This window comes from Serinus canaria, chromosome 1A, assembly GCF_022539315.1.
Source record: "Serinus canaria isolate serCan28SL12 chromosome 1A, serCan2020, whole genome shotgun sequence".
NCBI classification, from domain to species: Eukaryota; Metazoa; Chordata; class Aves; order Passeriformes; family Fringillidae; genus Serinus; species Serinus canaria.
This window is the reverse complement of record NC_066314.1, coordinates 63645753-63664236: the sequence shown is the minus strand read 5'-3', so window position 1 is coordinate 63664236 and position 18484 is coordinate 63645753.

The window sequence follows — 18484 nt, the reverse complement described above, 5'->3', positions numbered from 1 at the left end:
TATGGGAAAGCAGCCACTGTTTTAGGTACTCTGTAAGAAAAGGGTTAGGACAGCACAGGGAGAAAGATTAGGGGACCATCTGAATTTGAAGCCTTTGATCAAATGCAAATTTTTTTTTTTTTGGGGGGGGGGGTCAGTGAACAGAAACAGGGTAGAAAAGCTATAAGAAACCATGACATGTAAATACTTTTTTGGGGTTTTTGTTTGTTTGCATTGGTGTTGAAGCCCAATAGGTGTAAAGTTTTCTCATATATGATACATAAAACAGCACACAGGATGATGGAGTTCTTTCAGGCTGCCGGGGTCTCCCTCTGTCTGGAGACAGATAATTTATTGTCATGTATGACCTGTCACTAATATCTGATGGTACCCCAGGGTGGCAATCTCAAAAGAAACTGAGGACACCAGGATTATGCTGAAGAATATGAACTTTTTTTTTCCCTGCTTTTTGCACCAGCCACAAAGGACTACAGTATTTCTTTGGTCAAATGAGGGGAAAATAACAATTTTCCACTTTTTCATTAGTATCCCACCAGAAACTGGATGTCTGTAATTTTACAGGAATACTCAGAATTGACAGATGGCTATTGGTATATTTTGTGGGATCTCAGTGGAGGTAGATAACACTGCATCTTTAATCTGCCCTGAAACAGATTAAAAATGACAAATAGGCCTGTCCAAAGACAGGGTAAAGGTTTTCTTTCTTTAAGAAAATTTGCAAACAACTTATCCCTTCTATCTCTCCCCTCTTTGCTCTGCAATTACTCTGCAATCTGGGCCAAAGCTCCTCCAAGGATTTGCAGGAACTGTGTCCAAGGCTGGGGAGACCACTGATTCTCCACTTCCCTACAGTTTGTTGCCCCTTTGAAGAGCAGCTGTTGCCTTTGAAGTGAAATTTTCTGAGCAAATGAGTATCAGCAGAGAGGGTGAGATTTTGGCTGGAGATGGGCAGCAGCAAATTCCCTTCCCAGAGGGGACTCTGCTGGCAGAATACTTGCAAGATTGAGGTTCAGCTGCTCCACCAGCCCCTTCTCACTCAGAATGCACAAGTGGTGATGAAGCAGGGGCACAACAGAGCTGCTGTATGTAGGCCTGCTCCTGGCCTGAAGTCCTTGGGAAGGAGGGAGGTCGCTGTTCTGCCTGGCTCTGACCCCTCAATCTTTTTGCTGCATTTCTGAGCTGAACTGGAGCTCAGGTAAATGCAGAGTTTGAAGTCCAGGCTAACCTGGCTGCAGAGCAGGATGGAGTGCTGTGTTGCATAGGTAAGAGGCCTTACTGGACAGGGCTGTCATTCCAGAGAAGCAAGAGTCCTGCAAATGCTTGAATATCTTTGTATTACCCTTCTGCCACCTTTTGTTCCTCGTGATTTTTTCCATATTTAGTGATGTCTTTTTATTCTCTGCAATATGTCCTTGTTTCTCTACACTTCTTCCACCTGCCTCTGACCTCTGAATCCAAACCCAGTCTTGCTGGAGGTTTGTGCTGATATTCAGGGTTTTTCCGTTTCTCCTGAGCATCTGGTATGTGCCCCACCCTGGGTGGCTGCCTCTGGCTGTGAGGGAGGTGGCAGGTTAATGTATTAGGGACTGACTTTTCATGTTAGGTGATTAAAACCCAAATGTCTGTCCTTACAACTCTGCGTTGTCTGTCACCCCTATCTGAAGGTGCCTCAATTTCCTCAGTACCTGCTTTACATGTGATGCTGCTGAGGTGTGAAGATCAGGAGAACTGAGCATGGCTGGCTTGCTCCCATGAGATCCTCCTGGGGGTATCCCTCTGTCACTCCCTGGAGATGCTGGCACCTGATTCAAACTATGCAAATATTACCAGGAGGGCAAAGACAAAGAATGCAGTAAGGGAAAATGTCACCCTATGACTTAGTTTGGTAGGATAATGGCTCTAACATAAACTGTCAGGCAGGTGTGGGTATGGGTGTGTATGGCTGTACATCACACACTTAGCTGTGCAGGACAGCCCTTTGGGAAGTGAAACCTGGAACCTGCTGTGTGGCTTTATTGATTTTTGGGTTTGCTTTGTGCAGGGTGATTGCTGAAACAAGTCTTGTTCGTGGGTGTCAAGCCATTCACAGCACTGTGTTTTTATGCAGCTTTTCACAAGCACTAATAGAGAAACAAAGCAGTCTTCATGACCACATGAATTTGTCTTGACTAAGCACACCATTGCTGAATAAAGTATGCACCTATTGTTTTCAGACGGCTGTAATCCCTCTCCAGACTTTAGAGTAATTTAATCTCTTGACATGACTGTGCAACTCCTGTTATTTTTAGGCACATACATTAAGAAAACGAAAGGTCCATTTAATCTGAAAACATATTAGCAAGCATTCCTGGTTTCACAAATCTGAACCAGGTACTACAGGGAATAAACTGAGTCATTAACATGGGATTGCTGTTTGATGGCTGGAATGAAGCAGTTTCAGACCCACTCCCCACCTCCTTTTGCAGGTACTGCAAGTGAGTTGCTACTCTTGAAGATCATGTCAGCAAAGGTTAAAAACTCATTGCAGATGGTTCTTTGCTGATACCAGCTGTCCACAATCTGTGTGTGGTGGCCTGCTGGCCATGTGGGTGAACTGGTAGGGATGAAGGAAAGGCTTGAAGTCCTCTCATGACAGTGAGGGATGCATGTCAGTGCCCTTCCTGACGATGCCTGAGGATGCTGAACTCACCTGTCTGCCATCCCTGGTGTTGCAGCCCAGAGGACTGTCACTGCCTGCTTTCCTCCTCCTCCTTCTCCCAAACTCCTGAGTCACTCAGGACAAGTGACAATGGAGACTGTCAGGCTATGTGATGAAGCTGGTGCCTATGGGCTTGTGGCTTCCAGATGCTGGAGCCGAGGCCCTAGTCTCCTCCTAAGTCTCCTCTTTGGCACAGCATGGAGCTCCTGTATTGCTCACCATGGGACTTGTGCAAAACTGTTCTCCTCCCCAGCTCTACAGGGGAGATGGGGTTACTAAATTCACTAAAATCAAAGCAGTTTCCTGAAGGAGGTGAGGATTTAGTTTCTTTCTGGATATTCCTAGCAGCATTATCCAACAGGCACTGGGACATGTGATGGAAGCTGAGGAGGATGATCAGACCTCCACAGACTCTTCTAGGCTTAGCTTGGCTGGGAAAGTGAGGCTCAGGCTCTACTTATAACTGTCCTCTTTGAGAAAGAATGAGGAGGATGATCAGACCTCCACAGACTCTTCTAGGCTTAGCTTGGCTGGGAAAGTGAGGCTCAGGCTCTACTTATAACTGTCCTCTTTGAGAAAGAATGAGGAGGATGATCAGACCTCCACAGACTCTTCTAGGCTTAGCTTGGCTGGGAAAGTGAGGCTCAGACTCTACTTATAACTGTCCTCTTTGAGAAAGAATGAGGAAAGGCAATGGCAAAGGACAAAGTGAGGGAAAAACCTTAAGCTGTGGCATTTCATGGGGTGGACAGCTAGCAGGAGATTGTTGACTGTTTGTTGAAAAGTCTTGCTGGCTGTGTTTGCTTTGGATACCACAAGTCACTGGGTCCTGGTGGGGACTGTGAGTCATGTTCCTCCTTGCAGTGGAAAACACGAATTCATCGCAGTGGTGCTGCGCTCCTGGCAGGGCCATGGCCCCTTGGGGAAACGGGAAGGTGGCACAAGCAAGAGGTGTGGAGGCCTTCCCCTCCAAAGGGGGTAGGAAAGCGTTTCTGAAATGCTTTTTTCCCTCTGGGCATCCATCCTTAGTTCTGGGGAGAGCTTTGCTGTGGCCTCAAAAAAGGGACGTGCTGGAGTTCTTGTGTGCTTGTGTTGCTGTGGATACAGGGCTCTATTTTTGTGCCTCTTGCATAAGTTTTACCCGCATCTTGCTGTGCCTTAAATGCATTTTTAGGGTTTGGGGTCTTGGGTAGCTAAAAGCATTGAAGTTGCATCTTCTGTGGTCTCTGTGGGAGTTTTGAGAAGGCTGGTCATGACCAACATTCCCTCTGCTGTCTCTTCTTTTGGCAGAACTAAACCAAGTGGTGGTTTCATCCAGTTTATGAAGGAGTGTCTTTATCTCGACTCAAGAGATTCTGGAGCTCCCTTCCATTGGCTCACAGGGAGAAGCCCTCAGTAGAAGAGAAGAATATTGCCAGCAGATGTTGGAGGGCCAGCACGAGGTCAGCGTGGGTCCTACACTGCTAATTCTGGCCCTGAGTGCACAGGGCACACAAATCACCCATGACTCTTGGTTTTCCTTGTACCAGTCCAGATTCAACCCTTGATTTTATTCCTGCTGGAAGGGAAGAATAGACCTGCCATAGCTCCAGGTGTGGGTACAGGCTGTCACTAGCCTTGCCTAGCAGGGGAAAAGGACCTCTGTGTCAGGTGGTGGTGAGCTGTTAACTCCTTCCTTTACATCACAGACAAGAAATTTCCCTGCTGAGGGACCAGGAAGTCCTTTGCTCTGCCACACATTAACACAGGCCTTGGTAGTACCCAGTAAACAGGGGAATAATGATAATGTGGTTGCAAGCCATCTAAAATGAGGTTGTGGCTGTAGCTGTCCCCATGGGCCACCTCCTCCTGCCTCCTGTGGGAGAGCATGGGGCTGGTAAAGAGGCTGTGTATGGTAAGAGAACAGGTATTTAAGGAAATGGGCTTTAAATGAGAACTTAATTACTCACTTTTGGCCTCATATCTGAGCAAGAATAACATGAAAACCTGAAATTAAGCACTAGTTGCATTCCAATACAGAGAAGAATGCCTCCAGTATTTGAAAATAATTCGAAGATAAATAGAATTAATACTTAACATATGAAAGAGACAGCTAATGTTTTGACAGACAAGCCTCCTCCTGAGAGCCAAGAACATGCATTACCTAAAGGAGGAAAATCCTCATTTGTGCTGAAGGTTGCCAGCAGTCATAATTAAAGAACAAAATTAGTCGAGGAGAGGATGGAATGAAGAGTAAAAAGATTGTTGTTTCTTAGATAACTGTGCAGGTGTTGCTGAAGGAACACACACACATTTCTGTGTTTTTTTTTTTTTTTTTCCCTTGATCCGTCTCTGTGTCCATCAGAACATTCACTGCAGGTTTCCTTGTATTAAAAATAAAAATAGAAATGTCCTGCTGAGCAAGTTGTTCTGCCATGGGTGGAGATAAGCCTGCTTGCCCTCTGTTGTGTAGAGTCTATGATGTCTAATTAGAGGTGAGGTGGGTTTTTTTGCTGTTTCAGTGAGTCCATCATTAGTGTTTCTTTCCTTTGTCATCCACTTGAACAAAGTGTGAGGGTTCCTACAACCTTGGATACAACTGTCCTGCTGGCACATTTGATGGAAATTTCCTGGGCTGCTGAAAAGGGGTGGAGGGGTGAAGGGGAAGGGCAGATAACCAGTAGTATGGACCCACCTACAGGCTGGGTAATTGCTCATTTCTGCGGGAAATCAGCCTGAAGTTTTGCAGAGGATTGGGCCTGTATGCAGAAGATTTGTTATTCTGATGTTATTAACACTGGCTTTGGTTACCCAGATGTTCCCAAAAGGCAGGGAAGGGTAGATCACAGCAGTGCCATGGCCAGAGCAATGGGTAACTGGAAAGGAAAATCTGATGCTGTTTTTTTTTTTTTGTCAGAGGAAAACATTGTCTCAGATTTATAAAACAAACAGTCTTCTCTACCTTGTACATCTTTAATAGCTGCAAATGTGTAAATCTTTTCTTCCAAACAGGAATTCAAATGCTTATTTATTTTAATTTGAGTCAAGATAAAGTGGCCACATTTTCCTTGCCTGGAACATCTGTAGAAATGCCACTGAGGGTTTTTGGCTTGTTTTAGTGAGAAAATTACAGAAGTCCTCCCATTTTCTCCTCTTTCAAGGTTAGACCAAGAATACATTCAGCAGTCATAAGCTGTGGTGTATTAATAGAATGATTTTCTCTAAAAAATGTCCACTACTCCTAGAAGGAGATTTATACTATGTAATCCACCATTTCAAAGGCTGAGGTCACCACTGAACATGTCAGCCCACCAGGATATCATAACACATCAATTACATAATCAATAGCACATGTTTTCCCCCTTTCTTCACCAATTAATGGATTTTTGAAGTAGAGAGCTTGGCTTATATTTCTCCAGTCATGTTGGATGGGGAAACCCTTCCAGAAGGAGGATTCAGAAGGAAAAAAAGCTGGTGTTTAAGGTGTTCACATCAATTCTTTCTTCAGCAAATGCACAGGAGCACCAGCTGTACTTCCAATTCTGCTTCCTGCCTTCTGACAATTTTAATTCTTCACAAAAATGAATGTATGTTCTACCAGAGGATATTCCATTTTTAAAATTTCATCTCAGATTTGTAACATGTTTCCATGCCAAAAGACTTCTCACAAAACCATCTCATTATCCTTTACTTCTTCAGTTTTTCTTGCAGATTCTGATTAGAGCATTCTTCTAATTTTGAATGGGATTAGGATGAGATAATGAGTGATTTATATCAATTGACAGGCTATTTCCTTCTCTCACCATGATGTTTTTGTATAAATTAGCTACTTCTTTGTCACGATAATGGGAGTTTTTGCCTCGCTCAGCTCTCTGCACTAATTTTTCATCCTATTGATTTACTTATTGAAGTAGAGGTATTTGGGACTGAATTGTGAAACTCATGTCACTTGTAAGGGTAGTCTCATAACAGTACTTACCAGTGTAGCTTGGCTTAATTTTTTTTTTTTGCAAAAAATATCCAGAACACTGCCAGCAATATTTCATTATATTGATACCTGACCATGTCATGTGAAAGCACATTTTTAAATGTGCATAGGGAAGAGAGACAAACACAAGCTCATTATCTTGCTGGTTTTCTTAACTGTTCCAGGCTTGGCTTGTCACCTTCCCTTGCTGCTTAGGATTTTGTGGGTATAGAGTTGGTGTTCTTAAACAGAAAAAAATGAAAGAGAAACCAAACTCCCCAAAGCAAACTGTCTCTGTGTTTGTGTTGTGTGGAGGATCTTCCTGAGTCCCAGGCTCAACAAGTTTCCCAGAACATCTTTCCCAAGGCAGCCAGAGGCATCAGGGGCATATTTCTCTTGGCTAGCCTCTCTCTGGAGAGATCCCTTGGAGGAGGTCCATGCTCTGGTAGGGTTTGCTCTTAGTGGAGACTCAAGGAACCAGTTCCTCTCCAGAGGGACAGTCCTGGTCCTTCTGCTTTTTTTGTGGCAATGGTTAACCACTCTTAATGCTGTGCAGTGCTTGACAAATGCAGAGGCTGAGCATGTGAGTGGGCATTGCCTCTCTTCTGGGGAGTGGCTAGTTGGCAGCAACTCACCTTTTGTGAGCCAGAAGCTCTTGGAGAGTCCAGAGCTTGGGAAGACAGGTCCCTCATAGTTTGTCCATTGCTTTCCTGCATCCCCTTATTCAAATGAGACATTTTCCTTCTTTCCACCGTGATCCAAGCTCATGGACAAAGCACACAGGTGAAGTTTTCAAACCTAGAAACTCTCCCCTGAGCCTGCACAGACTGAGGTGTCTGGAAAGCCTATGTGGCTGATTTGGGGAGGATCACACAGGGGTGAGAGGAGGTCTGGTATTGGTGACACAAATGCCTCCTCTTCCAGCATGTGGAGCCATCACAGAATCCCCCAAACAGCTCTTTGCACATGTACAGTTTGTAACAGGGTCAAAATGTGGTTTTTTTCCCCTAGCCTTATGCTGAGAAGCAACTGAACCATTTTGCTGAAGCTTTCCCAAAAACCACTTAGCCTGGGGCAGGCAGCAAGCATGGAAAAAATCCAGCTCAAACAGCTGAAATTTGGCAAAGTTGAACACAAACTGAAACACATTCTTCTCATGGAAAAGTGTAGGGTGACCTCTGATATGCAGAGTTCCCTGCTCCACCTATGTGAGACACACAGGCAAAGTGTGCAGCTCAATGTCTGTGTTCCTTCTCTTGGGTCTGTGTGCTCTGAACTACAAGTTTTATGTGAAAAAATGTACACCCTTCTCTATATACCTAGAGCTGCATAGCTCCCTGCTGCACAGGATTCCTGGCTCCAGATCAGTTGCATCACTCCCCTGATGTCATCCTGGCATATACCACCTCCAGCATTCTTCTCTGCCTGGAGGAACAGTATAGTCCACACTGGGTTTTATATTTTTTCTTTTTCTTTTTTCTTTTTTTTTTTTTCCCTTCCCTGGTTGGTCACTGCCACTGCAGAAAATCAAAGGCAGCCTCACACATTTGTCTCTGTTTTTCATTTTGTTTTGCTACAGAAGTTAAAAAGAAAAGCTTTGGGAGGACTTTCTCTCAGCACAAGTGAGGAAGCAGCTGTTGACCATGAAAAAAAGCCCATAAATTTGTGCTTCCTGAGCTAGGAAATTACTGCTGCTGCTGCCATCACTACTGTTGCTCTAGACATGTCTTGTGGGCTGGGAGATGACATTGTGGCACACAAGGCTGGAGGACAACACTGGGGTGGGGATGGAAGACCAGGCAAAGTCATGTGGCTCTGACTCACTGGAAGTTATTTTTCAAAGCCTTTACTGAGACCTTATGGCCCACAGTCTGTGCCAAGCCCTGTGTTATACTTTCCTTGAAAGAAGAGTGGAAGGAGCAAATGCTGTGGGAATGTTGGTCAGCAAAGCCTGTGAAGCTGGTAACAAGGATGGGAAAAAGAAATTTTGCTGTTTCTGCAAATTTGAGAGAACAAAATCCCTGCGATCCACTCTCAATGTTGGCACTCAGCTAAAAACTGTGTAGAAGACCGGGCAGGGGAGCTGGGGGCAGGAGGTACAGGCCTGCACTGGGCATGTGTGGCCTAATGTCACAGAATCACAGAATAAGCTGAGCTGGGAGGGACCCACAAGGATCATCGAGTCCAACCTCTGGCCCTGCACAGACAGCCTAACAATCCCTGCCCAGACACCCCAACAATCCCTGCCCAGACACCCCAACAATCCCTGCACAGACAGCCCAACAGTCCCACCCTGTGCATCCCTGAGAGTGGTGTCCAAAGGCTCCCGGAGCTCTGGCAGCCCTGGGGCTGTGACCATTCCCTGGGGAGCCTGGGCAGTGCCTGACACCCTCTGGGGGAAGAACCTTTCCCTGCTATCCAGTCTGACTCAGCTCCAGCCATTCCCTCAGCTCCTGTCCCTGGTCCCAGAGAGCAGAGCTCAGGGCCTGCCTCTCCTCTTCCCCTCAGCAGAAGCTGTGGCTGCCATGTCTGCCCTCAGCCTCCTCCAGCTGAACAGACCAAGTGCCCTCACTGCTCCTCACACGCTTCCCCTCAAGGCCCTTCGCCATCCTCGTGCCTTCCTTTGGACACTCTCTAATAGTTTAATGTCTCTCTGATATTGTGGCACCCAAAATTTCACACAATATTTGAGCTGAGGCTGCCCCAGAGCAGAGCAGGCCAATCCCTCTGTGGCCCAGCTGGGCCTGATGCCCCCAGGACAGGGCTGTCCCTGCTGGCTCCAGGACACTGCAGCCTCATGTCCACCTGGCCATTGCCCAGGACCCCCTCCAGGTCCCTTTCCCTGGCACTGCTTTCCAGCCTCTCATTCCCTGTGTGTCCGTGCACCCAGGGCTGCCCCACCCCAGGCCCAGGATCCGGCCCTGTCCCTGCTGAACCTCCCAGGGTTGGTGATTGCCCGGCCCCGCCATTTGTGGGGGTCTCTCTGCAGGGCCTCGCTGCCATCGAGGGAGTGTCCACAGCTCCTCCCAGATCTGTGTTATCTGTGAACTTGTTCAGGATCCCTTCCAATCCTTCGTCCAAGTAATTTAGAAGGATGTTGAACTTGGGTCTCCAAGTGTGTGAGGAACTGTGAAACCTGTGTCAAGGGCTGTGTAGGCATTTAAGGTGTCTCCATGAGTGATGTTCTTTGAGTGGCCTGCACTCAGTGGTGCCCTGTGGCCCTGTGTGGGATGAGGAAGGCAGGCATCTGCCACAGTGGTATGGGACCTGCTCTCAGGGCCTAAGCCCTGTTGCCTTTAGGTTATTTTTGAGGCCATGGAAGAATTATATTGCTGGACAAGAATTTGAAGGCCAGTCTCACCTGCCCTAGGCTGGTGTTTTGCCTTTAGCCCCTTCTTTGTTCTTTCATATGTGCAAGAAGCTGGCATGTAAGCACAGGTCTCAGTCATGGTCTGGTGTGATCCAGTTTAGTAACTCCAGCACTGCCACACCTGGAAGCAGGGGAGCAAAGAGAGACTTTATCTCACTTTTCTTCTGCTCTGCCCTTGGGACCTGGCTCTCCTCAGCAGGTGCTCCCTGCCAGGCTCTGCAGGGGCAGTAGGTGCATTTCCCTTCAGGTCCAGTGACCCAGCTGGTGGGAAAAACACCATTTTCCTCAGAAAATATAGTACTAGATAGGGACTGCCACAAAAGCATCACTGATGGGCTTGGGATTGCTGTCACTAGAAGACCACATGGGCAGTGATGGAGATCAGCCAGGTTTGTGGGAGAATTTGTTTCCTATACTGCTGAAAGCCAAATATTTTTGAGTATTAATTTCCTTTCTCACTTTGGTGGGGGCAAGAGGGTGAAGTGTTATATATGGAAAAGGAGCATAATAAGGTTACTTTTTCCCCCAGGAGGTCACAGTGACAAGTCCTTGAAGGACATGGAAGTTAAGTGCATGCCAAGAGAACCCAGGAGACCAGGTCTGGAAAAACCTAACCTGTATTTTTTTTCTGGAGAAATGGGAGAATAAAGGAAGAAAAGGCTTTTACATAGGAAGTAACAAATTAGCAGTACCAAAAGATAGTCTGTAGGGAGGGAGGAGGCGGGGACGGGGACGAGGGTGGGGGTGGCCGGTGCCTTTACAAGCTGCTCTGAACAAGGTGCTGAACTTCCCGGGAAGCTGTTTGGGGTTAGCCAGTTTTTGCAGCCTCTGGCTCCGGATTTTGCCCTTTCCCTGTGGGCACATCACGCTCTCCCTCATCCTCTGGCCAGTTTACATCGCTGGTTAACTGGGAGAAGTGGTTCCCTCCTTAGCTTCCCCTCTAGAGTGGAAGTGGGAAGCTGGAGCCCTTCCCTTCTTCTCGGGGCTGGGATCCTGGAGCCGTGGCTCAGGCTGAGTCCCTACAACCCTGGATGGAGAAGTAGTCGGGGACAAATGAGGAAGCGGTGGGTTGTGCAAAACCCTTGCGCTATAGAAATCTTTCTTCCAGAAAAGTGGGAAGGGGGTGGGGCACCAGCCAGCCTTGCTGCAGTAGCAGCGTGTTTTCATTGTGATGCAAATCTCTTCGTGTAATTTGGGTCACATTCAGGTTCACCCAGTTCTTGTGGCTGGAACTGAAACCAGCACGTCTTCACTTTTGTTCACAGCTCTCAGCGCTCTCTTCTCTCACTCTCACGATCCCAGGGCTTGTTTTGAGACAAGGCTCCCGGAGAGATCCCCGGAGAGATGCTGTTCCATGGAGCACATGAGGGACCGCAAGGAGCCGGGATGTCACCACGCCCCTCTCCCCCTCGCAGCTGGCTCTTCGGTGGGATGTGCCCAGGCAAACATGGGCGTGCTCTGATGCTGTGAGGTTTCGGAGAGCGGTTTCGTTCAATCAGAGTCTCTCACACAAGCTTTGCAGGGCTGACATCCCGAGCAGCGCCTGCAAACACAGAGAGCAGCCCCGCAGCACCGACTGCCATCGCCGAGACACTGCCCTGCACCCCAGCCCGGAGGGCTCTGAGAACGCTGCCTTTGCTTCTGGGAAACCCGATGGACAGATCTAAGCAGGAAATTTACAGCCTTCTTGCACAAAACTTGACTTCTCCTCACCCCCTGCTTGGAGTGAGCCTGTAAATGTTTAAGTCACCTCACTGTTATCCTGTGTGGGGTCTTTGTTCCTCGCCTCCCCTGCTTATGTTGACCTTCTCTTGCCGCACAGTCGGCATTAAACTCTGGGGCACAGGGCAAAGGCTGGGCTTGGTCACCTCTTCCCTGCCCCCCTTGGAAGGGCTGACTTTTGCTGCTGTCTGATGGGGATTAGTGGGGCTCCCCTCTAGTTCTGGGCCCTGGGCAGTCACCTCAGTTGCTCTCTCCTAAATCTAATTCTGTTCCGCTTTGTCTGGAATATAATGCTCCCTGGAATTCATTTTAAATGCAGAGCAGGGTCAGGGGAGGCTTCAGGGCCAGCTCGGGTGCTCTTAGGACTCGGGCTGTCCTAAAGGCACTTCAGGCCCATTTTGTACAATTGGCTGTTAAGTCACAGCGGTTTCCTGAGCCGGCTGTTGGAAAATCACCTCCAGCAAGCTCGGCTCCCTGCAGCTGCTGCTGTCTCTCCTGGTACCCAGGCTCACAGGATGGGCTCTGTGCATGGCTCCTCCTCCCACCCATGCCAGCTCAGACCTAAAAATCTCTGCTGCCCATCAGTGGAGGGTCCAGCCCTTGGAACTTCTCCGTCCTGATCCTATTCCTTGTTCTTGTTGTCCCTGGCTCTGACCCAGCTGACAAGAACCTGCTGGTGTTCAACACTCATCGAGCCATTTTGGTACACTGAGTGGGGACTGAGCACGGTGGAAAGGGCACAGATCTCAAAGTCTTGCATTTTCAAAATCACCTCTTGCTTTGAAGGATCTGATCCCGCTTTAGTCTCACACTCCTGTAAGGCAATCTGGTCTCCTTGCACTTCACTGCAGCTGCTTCTGGTGAGAAGTATGGCAGCTGCTCCACACTGCATAAGAGAACACTTTGGCAAAAGAGACCTAATGATTGTGCTTGGCTGCATCTGCAGAGGAAAATTAGGGAGAGGGAATGTAATTATTGGAGTTTGGCCAGGACATTGGGATAAAACACCTGCACTTGTGCTGTGACATGATCATTTGCAGTGAAGGAAAGCATACACAGTCAGTGTTAGGCCACTTTTCTGGATGCACAGTGTCATGAGGAATGTTCTGCCCTCTCCATCTGTGGTAAATGGGGCTTTAATTCTTTGTACATGACAGTTGTGTGAGCCAACTATTCCCCTTAACATAACTCACAGAAAGAGGTAGTGGTCCTCACTTATTTTGTAGGGGCCATGGGGAAGCTGTTGGTATGTTCTTCTGAAATAACTCTGGTTTCCTGGGCTTTGGTTTCATGTATAGAGAAATAAAGGCAAAATCAGAATCTTGGATCTGTAGAGCCTAAAACAGTAGGGATGGAGGAATAAGGGGTTCTTCATTAAGACTGTGTCTCTTCAACCCTATCCCAGTTGAGACCCTAAGAGGTGAGGGGCTGAGTTTGGGTTTTGAGGTGGTGGTGCCCAAGATGCTGAAGTTCTAGTGGACTTGGTGTGGGACAAGATGGTGCCCTGGTCAACCTGAAACTGAAGTTATGAGAACAGCTTCTTTGTTTTCTCTGTGGATTTGTATCATCCCTAGCCTATAAGCAGTCCCAGGCCCAACTGAGGGGAGAATTTTGCTTTGGTGACCATCTTTGACCATTCACAGTTATTTTAATATCCCTTAGAGATAAAGATTATATGATCACAGAGGAAAAAAAATGTTGTGTTTTGGCAGTGGCTGACGTGAGGGGGTGGTGAAATCTGTAACCTAACTCATGCATGGGACTCATATCAAAGTACAGATGATAAATGAATGGAGCTGATATTGATCCCAAATTTGACATCACTTTGACCAGCTTCAGGATTAGCTGTGCCTGACAGCATTCATTCCAGAAGCTGGACTTCTTCTCATGGTGAACAATAGCATCAAATGATCTCTTATTAAGTAAGGAAAAAAAAAAAAAAAAAAGGAAAAAAGGAAGAAAACTCCTCCAGGCTCACAGCTTCACAATCAGCTTGTTTGGAATGAACCACAGGACTTCAGTGAGAAAGAGCCACTGACTTTTTCTGATGGAGGAGGAAGTGCTGTGTTGCTCAGAGAGCATGAGGAGCCTACAGATAGTGGTACTAGCTCATGGAAACTGCTCTACTAGGTTTTTTCCCTACCAAATTTAGGAAAATGTTGGGGGATTTCCAAAGACAAGAGTTGTGGCTATAAAGAATGGGGGCTGCTCCAAACAGTCTCCAAACACACAGATCCCCGACAGAAATTGTGCTGTTTTCTCCCAGCTATTAGTGAGATAACTATTAACCCCAACAAGAAGGTTAAGAGGAAGTTCTTATGATGAAATGTTTATAAACAGGAAAACCCCATGGACTGTCTTCTTAGTACCTAAAGAAAAGCCTCATTCTGCTGGGGTGAGGTGAAAGGCATTCCCTAAACCAGGTAATCAACTTTTCATTCTTCCAACTTTTGAGACCTTCAAGGGTGCATCAGGCAACCCCTCAGCCAAGGAGTTGGGCTGCAGGATCCCTGTCATGTGTGGGCAAATGGCCCCACTGCTCCGTGCTGTCAGCTCACAAATGGTTGATTTTATCTTTGTTCCCTCTTGGGGGAACTGTGTGTGATGCCCAGAACATCCCAGAGAGGCAAGAAGGCCAAGTGTGGTTCTTCCACCTTTGCTTGAAATGTTGAGCAATAGCAGCTTGGACCTTCAGCATTTCTTGGAAGCTGCTTTCAGTTTCCAGGACTGCTGGTTCTGGCTGATCTGCCACATATCTCAGAGGCACACATCTCCTGTGCTGTGTGTAAATCTGCAGCAACACATCCTAGATTCCTGTAAGCTCAGACATCCCCCTGCCCCCATTCGATTGATAGAAACCCCGAGTTCCTTTTTTAGCTTCCTTTGTTGACCACAACTCACGTCAGCAGTGAAGTCCTGCCTGCCATGCTGCCTGCCAGTGTGTGTGCATATGGTCTGCAGAACATGAATGCACCAAACCACTTCACAGCATTGTTGTTTTCTTTTGCCTGTTTTTTTCATTCTCTCGGTGGAAACTATTAAGGACCGAAAGCCTTTGCTAATAAAATTCACACAGCTGCTGTCGCTGCAGATGAAATCCTGACACCACAATAGGGATTTCGGGCAGGGGCTGCCCCCCTTGCAGAGTGCACTGAAAGAGGACAATGCATTTCCAGAGCGTGGAAAGCCCTAGCAAAGACAGGTCACTGTGTGTCTGGCCACCAGACCTGTGAGGCTGCTCTCTGCAATCACTGCAGGTTTGCCATTTCCCCCTTTACCCCTGCCCTTCCCCCAGGCACTGCTTGGTTTGGTAAAGTCAGATGCCAATTCTGTCCTGAAGGTGCAGGATAATAGAGTTCACCCAGGGCTTACATTTGGCCTGTCAACAGCTGGCCATTTGTCTTCTCAGCTTCCAGTTGTCTGATAATGAGATATTGTAATGAGAGTGCTGACACTACAGTGTAGTTCTGCTAAAGGCCAAAGGCAGGGGGCAAAACGACCTCTGTTATTGCTTTTCCCCTTCTCCTTAACAGAGCTGAAGGTGCTGTTTAAAGGACCCTAGATAATTTAATTTAATGAGAGAGGCTCCATTTCGGGGGAAATGGCCTGCTGCAGAAATAGCATTTTATGTTGCATCCAGCCATGCCAGGCTGGGTGGCCTTTGTAGGGTGGCAGACACCAGACATTGGGCAGGAGTGTTTAAAGGGCAGAAGAATGTTCAATTTCCATGTTTCCATGTTTCTGAATTTCCCTCTCTTTTTCAGTACAAGCCAACAATTATCTGTAGGTTTGTGGAGGACAAGCCACATCTGAACCAGTACCTTTTGGTGCAAATATAAGCTAAATAGGCACAACAGAAAATTGCTCTTATTCTATCAGACTACTCAAGCCATTAACACATAGACATAAGCTTTCCAAGCCACGAGGCTTTCAGTTCTTGTGTGTGATAATTTGTGCCAGTTGCAATATGGGCTGCCTGAGTTGGCTGCTTGTAGTGAAAGAGTTGGGAGTGAAGGAAGGACTTGATAGGAAAGAGAGCACTGCTGCCCTGTTTAAGGGCCAACAGAGCTTTTACAGAGCCTTCCTGAACTCTGCTTCACTATGCCTGTTGCCCCAAGTGTGAGATGTATGGCTGAGCCATGAGGCAGGGCTGGATCCATCATATAGGGGTAAGGGAAGGAAGAGTTTTTTAAACAGTCCTGGCTGTTTGTGCTGTTAAAAAATAAATAACTCTAGGAAAAAACAAATCCCCTCCTCCTCCTCCTCAGGGGTGTTTCCCAATGACTTCAAAATGCTGTCCCTGAGCATTCTGCTGTGTTTGTTAGAAACCACATCTTTATGAAGACACTCCTGCAAGGGTTAAGGCTCCTGCTTCTTTGGCCCAGGAATGGGACGTGCCAGCTGGGGTCTGTGGGGCTTGATCCTGCAGCTCTTGTTCACACAAAGGTCTCAGTCTTGCACCTGTGTGGGAGTGCAGTGCAAACCCTCGTCCCATTCGAGCACGGTGTGAGCAGGGCCTTGTTCAATGCTCAGCCTTTCTCTGGGTGGATGGGGGAAGGGGTAAAGGGAAAAGAGGACTAAGGGAAAAGAAGTGTTCATTGACCTCAGGAGGAATAGACCTTCTGTCTCGACTGGAAACTACTTGTGAAGGTCATTGCATGAGTGTGAGCTGCTCCTGTCAGTTCCTGTTGCCACCTTCCATCTGGAGTGAAAACCTTACCATGTGAGCAGCTGTTGGTTGCTTACTTATAAATTAGTTATATATGTTGGCCTGATTCAGTAAAATTGGCTATTCAAAATTACAGTTCTTCAAAGTTGTTGCCTTGAAACTTTGCCTCCACCTATTACTGCCTTTTTCCTGTCTTGGTCTCTCTGCTCTGCCATCCTGCCCCTGCCTCGCTGCAGGAGTCTTTTCTTCAGCCCCAGCTGGACCCAGAGCAGGTTGTAGCCCATCCTGCTCATGCCCAAGCCCTGGCAATTTCAGACATTTTGATTCCTACGGGGCAGGTTATGTTTTCCTGAGAGCAGAGGGCCACTCAGCTCAAAACATCTGAGGTTTTGAGCCACCTCTTTAGGCCTCACTTTCCTGTTGAAGAAGAGGACAGAAGTTTTTTGCTCTTTATTTTGAGCCTTTTAGACACGAGCTTCAGGCTGCTGACAAAGTGCTGTTTAGCTTCGTGCTAATCTGGCAGAGAGCGAGCCCCATATCTCTTATTTACAGCTGCACTCCTAATTAGTTAGCAGCAAAAATACATAATAAAATACAGCTTATACTCAGATGAGTCCTGGCTCAAACCAAGCTGAGACACAGTAAGGTAAAAAAACCCTCAACAGTCTGAGCCATGCTCAAGGTAAATCCCACAAAATACAGAAAATTACCTCAGCCCTGGGAAAAGCAGAAATTTTAAGGTGTTCTCCATGCAGAAAGCAGTGAAAGTAACAAATCAGAGCCAAGACTAGACTAATACTCATAATGTGCACATAATGAAGCCTCTGGATATTGAACAGGCTGGAGCTTGAATCTTTCCCACTGTGGCAACTCCTGCATAAAATATATAGTTGTGATGATGAAGTCAGAGGATGTTTGCTTTTAAAAAATTTACTTTCAGATGAGATGTACAGGTCTTCCCGTGTTTAAAAATAAGTGTATGTGGTACACCAACTTTGGTTGTACTGTCCTTCTATCTCTTCTGCTGGGAGGGCATAGAGAATGCAGAATGACCCAGATGCCCATGCATTTTAACCTCACACTTGAGTTTTACTTGGAGACTGACAGTAGGTCTGTGCTGGTAACATCCCAGACTTGTCCTATGGCTGGAGATGTGCAATACCCACAGCCCAGGGCTGGAAGGATTCCTACCTATTTCTACTAAATCAGCTTTCTCCCATCATTGCTTGCTGTGACTTGGCTTTCAGGACATGTCAGACCTTGTTTTTGCCAACATGAAGTGCCCTCTTCTGCTCTATCCCACAGCCTTCCTGGGAGGGTGTTCATGGAGGCTGTCAGAGAGCCCTCCTTCTGCCTCCAGGGACTTGGGTCTGTCTCTCCCTGCTGGATGTGGTGACACCTGGGCTTTTGGGGATTCAAGCCTGGCTTTTCTCAGCCCCAAAGTGAAAGCAGTTTTGCATCAGCCTTAGCCAGTTTCTAGAATGGAACCTGGATGCCAGTTGTCTCAGTCCTAGATGAGTGCCCAACCTACTTGACTGCTGTTGGCACTGGCTTTCTTCTCCTCTCACTTGCTCCTCTCTTTCTCCATCCCTGCCAGCTTTGTGAATGTGGTGAAGGCTGTAACTCAGGGCTGAGAATCCCGTCAGTCAGCAAACATTTGGAGTGTTGCCCTGCTTTGTGAACCTGGCCTGCCTTGCTGAGTCCAGCTCACAAACCTAAGAATAAAGACCTTATTTCTTCCTGAGGCCCTGCAGAATATTGTCTAAGAGTCCTTGGGATGTGGATGATATGTTGTGACCTCTTTCATATTTCAATTAAAGAAAAAAATATTCTGCTTTATTCATGCATTTTCCAAAGCACAAGCAAAACAACCTTTTTAATTTCTTTTTTAGTTTTCTGGTGTGCATGAGTGAGTAATGCTGAAAGAGGAGCTTAGGGTCAGTGCTGTGTCAGGTACTTGCCCTTTACATGAGTATTGCTTGTAGATGCTTCTCATTGCTCTCAATAAGATATATCTTCCCTTGCAGGTGAGACAGAAAAAAGATGAAAAAAACTTATCCTGGATATATTTTTCCTTCA